This window comes from Erpetoichthys calabaricus, chromosome 3 (assembly GCF_900747795.2).
Source record: "Erpetoichthys calabaricus chromosome 3, fErpCal1.3, whole genome shotgun sequence".
Taxonomy (NCBI): domain Eukaryota; kingdom Metazoa; phylum Chordata; class Cladistia; order Polypteriformes; family Polypteridae; genus Erpetoichthys; species Erpetoichthys calabaricus.
Genome location: NC_041396.2, coordinates 89,654,698 through 89,661,333, shown reverse-complemented (window position 1 = coordinate 89,661,333; position 6,636 = coordinate 89,654,698).

Sequence of the window (6,636 nt, the reverse complement as noted above, 5' to 3'; positions counted from 1 at the left end):
CTTCCCTGGAGCAGCATAAAAGGAGCCACCTCACTTCACTTGGGGAGACAGAGTCGGGTGGAGGCAGAAAGAGGAAGAGAAATAGAAGAAATAGGGACTGCGTATTAGTGCTGTGTGCTGCTTATGGAACCGTGCTGCTGTGAGTAAAGATGGATAAGCGCTTCCCCACTGTAATAAATGTGTGCTGTGTGGCAAAACTTGTATCTGTGTCTGTCTATGTCAGGGTTTAGGTGGCCAAAATACTGAAAACACTGCTTTGATACTTGGCAGTATTTTGGGTTTGAAAGCTGGCCATGAATGCGCCCTCTCATATGACACTTGGTATACTCTGTTCAGGTGGCATGCACTAGCCCAGCATGCTATTGTATGGCTTTATAATGGTTTCCTTATTTTTGATCACTACCAGACCAGACTCTTTCTTGTCCGATCCTCCTTCATCCCTACTGTTCTCACTTTCCAAGTTCTAGCTTTTATGCAAGTAAATGTAAAAGATTTTATGAAATGATATCCATAATTTCCCTTACGTTATCAGCAATGATTGTGTGTAATGTTGTGTGTCCACTGGAAGTTACCTGAAGTTGCTTTCCTCAGCTGCTGTGCAGTCTTCGACTTATCGATCTCTTGAACTGCTCTGCAGTGTTCCATTGACTCAATTGAATTTCTCTGCCTCCTTCATTCCTACAACACTTGTAGACGGTAAGTTTTCTGCATGATCCAAGTGTCAATATTTTAATATTTTATACTTGCAGTCCCAAGGCTGACAGTATCTACATTTTGAAAACCTCTGTACATCACATTAAACAACCGTACTCTGTCTCTCTGGGTTATTGTCTCTAGTGCTTATCCACTCACATGTCCTCCGTTCTTACAATATCCATTCTTCTCATGACTCCTCTGCCCTTCATCACTATTTACTGTGGTTGAATTGATTTTAAACAAAATCCTTTTTCTATGCCTCAGGATTTTACTTAAACACTGTGTAAAAATGCATTAAAAACACAAGATTAAAACGAGAACTGTTTACATTAACCAGAACACTTACTATACCGTCTATAAATGATATCCCTATCAAGCTCCTTGAGAATTCTGGCCTGGAATCATGGTGTAGAGAATTAAACCTCAGCCTAGCAAATAGTTGGATGACAACCAGATTTCACTTTTTAAGTTGACTTTTACAATTAAAACATGGCATAATACAAGCTGTGGCAAGGTACTGAGAACATTAGGCTGCTGCAGTATTCCACAAAAACAGCAGGTGGCAGCAATTCCATATTCTTATTCAATATATAATTAAGATTGCCCTTAATAGTTAAGGTTATTTTACACAGTTCCGTCAATTACGTTTCTTTTTCTTTCTTTTACAAATTGTATTGAAAGAAGGTTCTTCTGCACAGGAGTAGTCATTGAAATAATCCAACAATTGACACCACATCATGGTAAATTAATTGTGCCAAAACATCATATTCGTTTATTATACTTCCTACCATGGCTTGAAGAAGAAATTAGTTACGTCTGAAAAATGGATGATTGTCAAACTTTGTTTGACAGGAGCTTCAGTAATGGAGAATGTTTGCTGGCTAAAATGATGTTGGTATGGGACATGAAGGAAAAGACTCCAAAAGCTTGGAGCATTTGTGAACAAAATTACAGACTTCTTGATCAGCATATCTGTGTAAAGAAATATCGACAATTAAGTCTTTGTCAATGGACTGACAATGTCAATCAAAGGCAGTGGCACTAAATTTTATTTTGGTCACATTGAGGTGCATAAGTCTTTTATCACACCTAAAAAAATGGACATTTTCTGGTGTAGTGGTTTAAAGAATACGAAGAGGTTCCCTTCATCAGTGAAAAATGTAATTTGGTTAGAGAATAAATAATCAATCTTCTTGGCCTTAATATATGATGAGTAAATATGTGGCGCATTAAAGACGTTCAAAGGCCTAATTGTTTGTTTTCTTAAAATGATTAGTAGTAGTATTAGAAGTGTGGTAAAAAATAGGCAGCAAACAGAAAAAGATTTGGGGATGGCCACCCTGTATGCTGAAAAATAAAAAAATAAAACAAACATTTCTTTACAAAGCAGAGTTCCAAACTGAACTAACAGGATAAATCTGGGCTATAAATATGGTGAATTAGAGGAAGAGGCGGAGTCAAGGAGGCTGGGACAGGAACTGATGTGCCAGGTAGATGGGTTCTGGGAAACGGAAGTAATGTCATCAGTGGGTGGACCAATGGTGATGTCACTGAGAGGCACGGTCTTCAGCTGGTCTGCAGAGGGACAAGAGGAGAAAGGATCAGATGAGAGTGCCAACCCCTGGTCTGCCTGAAAAATGACACTATTTGAGCCTATAAACCGTCTCCCATGTGCACGTGTGTGACAAAGTGATATTGACATGTCTACTTGCATGCAGAACCAACCTGCAACACATCAGCACTCCCAGACTCCAATGTGAACAACTACTAGTTTAAATACTTAACTCCTTTTTATTCAATGAAAAACATAAATTTGCTTACCTGATGTACTCCTTATTCTGTTTCAGTACTTCTTGTTCTGTTTTGCTCTTCTTCTTCTTTCAGCTGCTCCCATTAGGGGGTGCCACAGCGGATCATCTTCTTCCATATCTTTCTGTCCTCTGCATCTTGCTCTGTTACACTCATCACCTGCATGGCCTCTCTCACCCCATCCATAAACCTTCTTTTAGGCCTTCTTCTTTTCCTAGTCCCTGGCAGTTCTGTCCTTAGCATCCTTCTCCCAATATACCCAGCATCTCTCCTCGGCACATTCTGCACATGTCCAAGCCAACGCAATCTCGCCTCTCTGACTTTGTCTCCCAACCGTCCAACTTGAGCTGACCCTCTAATGTACTCATTTCTAATCCTATCCATCCTCGTCACACCCAGTGCAAATCTTAGCATCTTTAACTCTGCTACCTCCAGCTCTGTCTCCTGCTTTCTGCCACCGTCTCCAACCCATATAACATAGCTGGTCTCTGTCCTGTAGACCTTTCCTTTCACTCTTGCTGATACCCGTCTGTCACAAATCACTCCTGACACTCTTCTCCACCCATTCCACCCTGCCTGCACTATTTTTCACCTCTCTTCCACAATCTTCATTACTCTGTACTGTTGATCCCAAGTATTTAAACTCATCCACCTTCGCTAACTCTACTCTCTGCATCCTCACCATTCCACTGACCTCCCTCTTATTTACACACATGTATTCTGTCTTGTTCCTACTGACCTTCATTCCTCTCCTCTCTAGAGCATATCTCCACCTTTCCAGGGTCTCCTCAACCTGCTCCCTACTATTGCTACAGATCAAAATGTCATCAGCAAACATCATAGTCCACAGGGACTCCTGTCTAATCTCGTCTGTCAACCTGTCCATCACCATTACAAATAAGAAACGGCTCAGAGCCGATCCCTGATGTAATCCCACCTCCACCTTGAATGCATCCGTCACTCCTACCGCAGACCTCACCACTGTCACACTTCCCTCATACATATGCTGTACAACTCTTACATACTTCTCTGCCACTTCCTCATACAATACCACAGCTCCTCTTGAGGCACCCTGTCATATGCTTTCTCCAGGTACACAAAGACGCAATGCAACTCCTGGCATTCTCTAAACTTCTCCATCAACATCCTCAGAGCAAGCATTGCATCTGTGGTGCACTTTCTTGGCATGAAACCATACTGCTGCTCACTAATCATCACCTCACTGCCTGAAATCTTGTGGGAAGGCCCTAAACAGCATACAGATGAGAATATCCTCACAAAATTCCTATTATTTTTATCAGAGCATACTTACATATACAGTATGTGTTGAAATCAGTGCTGGTTTGTAATGCGGAACCATGGTGCGCCGCCTCCTCTCCAAATATTTAAAAAAACTATGCTGAATTAGGCAATGTGAAATAGTCATCAAATAAATGTGTTTATTTGCACAATGTGCATGGTTGTAACGCATATCAGCATCCATTAAAAACTGGTTTCGACTTTTTTTTTTTTTTACAACAACAACAACAACATTTATTTATATAGCACATTTTCATACATAAAGTAGCTCAAAGTGCTTTACATAATGAAGAAAAGAAAAATAAAAGACAAAATAAGGAATTAAAATAAGACAACATTAGTTAACATAGAAAAGGAGTAAGGTCCGATGGCCAGGGTGGATAGAAAAAACAAAAAAAACTCCAGACGGCTGGAGAAAAAAATAAAATCTGTAGGGGTTCCAGGCCACGAGACCGCCCAGTCCCCTCTGGGCATTCTACCTAACATACAGTAAATGAAATAGTCCTCTTTGTAGTTAGGGTTCTCACAGAGTCACTTGATGCTGATGGTCAAACAGACTTCTGGCTTTTAATCCATCCATCATTGTTGGAACATCACAGTGCTTTGAGTAGATGGTGGTGGCTTAAAACACCGGCAAAGGAAAACAGAAGAGAGAGTAGGGGTTAGTACAGATTTTAGAGCCACCATGACTAGTTATTATAATGAATTGGATATACAGAGTATCAGGATTTAAATTACAGTGAAGTTATGAGAAGGCCATGTTAAAATAATGTGTTTTCAGCAGTTTTTTAAAGAGCTCCACTTTATTAGCCTGGCGAATTCCTATTGGCAGGCTATTCCAGATTTTAGGTGCATAACAGCAGAAGGCCGCCTCACTACTTTTTTTAAGTTGTAAGACTTGTATTTGTTTAATTTCTGTGTGAATACCTATATTTCCTGGGTGAAAGGCACCAGCCAAATGAGAGTGTCCTTGAACTTCTGGTAATCAGGTGACCTGAGGCTGCCCTTTAATTGGTTGCTTTCAGATATTTCCCGGGATGCAGCTCTCTGTGCGCCGGACACTCACACATTTATTGGCAGTGAATTAGTATTGTTTTAGGTTTTTCTAATTTAATGTGATTGGACAATTGTTGATGCATTATTTCATGTTCAAATCAATGGTTCACAGTTCACACCCGCCATTAACGTAACTACAGATGAGCATGCGTGACTTTAGGGAGATGGCAATTTCAAGAGGAACTTCAGAAATCAAAGAATATTTGGTTATTTTTTTTTTATGAAACACCCTTCATAAATAGTTCACTTGAAGAAAAAAAGAAGATAAAGGAGTTTGGACCGGACTGAGCTGATTTAAGAATTCAGCAGCAGGCATGTGATCGAGGATGAGCTTACACGCTGACTTTTTCCTGTATGTGCTCTGCAGGTGGTTGAGACCTGTCTGAGGAGGATAGGACTACCTAGAGAAGCTGGACGTGTTTCCTGGCTGCTTGAGTCCATCTGCCCCGAGTGTGTGGTCGCCAGCCAGCCTCACAGGGTGGTGGATAGCGAGCACACAAGTTGCCTCTGAGGCAGAAGAGGGTGGGCAAAGCAGTGAAGTAGCTTGGATATAAAGTGCTCACTAAGTGCAGTGTCTGTGAACGCTGATCTCGGAGCTCCTTTTTTACCCGCTTATCTTATAGTCCTGCCCCTTTGGGCAGTTGAGCAAGTGTATGGGATATACTGTATATGTGTTTCTGGTTAGAAAAATATTGGTGTGCCTTTTGGTTATAAAAAGTGTGCCACAACAGAAAAAAGGCTGGGAAACACTGAACTAGAAAATAGTATGTGAGTAATTTTGTTGGTAGGCCTAGTGAAACGACTCAATTTAATCAGAAAGTAATTGATTGATAGTTTTTATGCCTGAAGGAAAGGAGGGCAAAATTTATGTTGAAGGAAATAAAGGTGTCCTGACCATAAAGGCAGACTATGATTTAGGTTGGTCTTGTCCTGTGAATATAGTACAAGATAGGTTGGGGAGGGCGACTTATGTTTTAAGATGTGAGGGTATGTGGATCTTACATTGTGAATTTGTGCCCGGGTGAGGTAAGTCTGGCAAACTTGTATAGAACTGGGCAGTGTGGTAACAAGTGTAAAATAAAATTAGAGTGGGAAGGACTCTGTGGGTTTGGGAAATGAAAAACTGGGATGTAAGACTTGAGAAAAATCAGAGGACTAGTGATTGTATGATGTGGATTTATGGAATACAGTGGAAATGGCCAAGACCTGGCCACTACGTACACAGACACAAGGCTGTTATGGCTGCTAAAGGTGTATCTACTAAATACTGACTTGAAAGGGGTGAATGCTTATGTGGTCAAATATTTTCTGTTTTATATGTTTAATTAAATTAGATCACTTTTCAGAAATCTGTTTTCACTGTGACACTAAAGAGTCTTTTTCTCTTGATCAGTGTCAAAAAAGCCAAATCAAATCCACCATGATTTAAAGTTGTATAATAATAAAATGTGAAAACGTTTTCAAAGGCATTGTAACATTTTAGAAAACGATATAAACTATAACATTTAATAACTAATAACATTTAGCTACAACAAGGGGTGCCCAGTTTAGAGACTGGTGTAGTATAAAATCTGGGCGGCAGGTGCACCTGTTCCTTTCCACATCAGTTTTGGAGCACAGAAGAAATGGTAAAGCTGGCATCAGATTGGGCAGCAAGGTGGAAAGAGTAGAATAGATTTTAGCCTGGATTTGTCCTATGAGTCAGGTACTGGACAGGCCAAGATGTGCATTGACACATTGATGAGGACCACAAGGAGCATGTGGAATTACCAGATA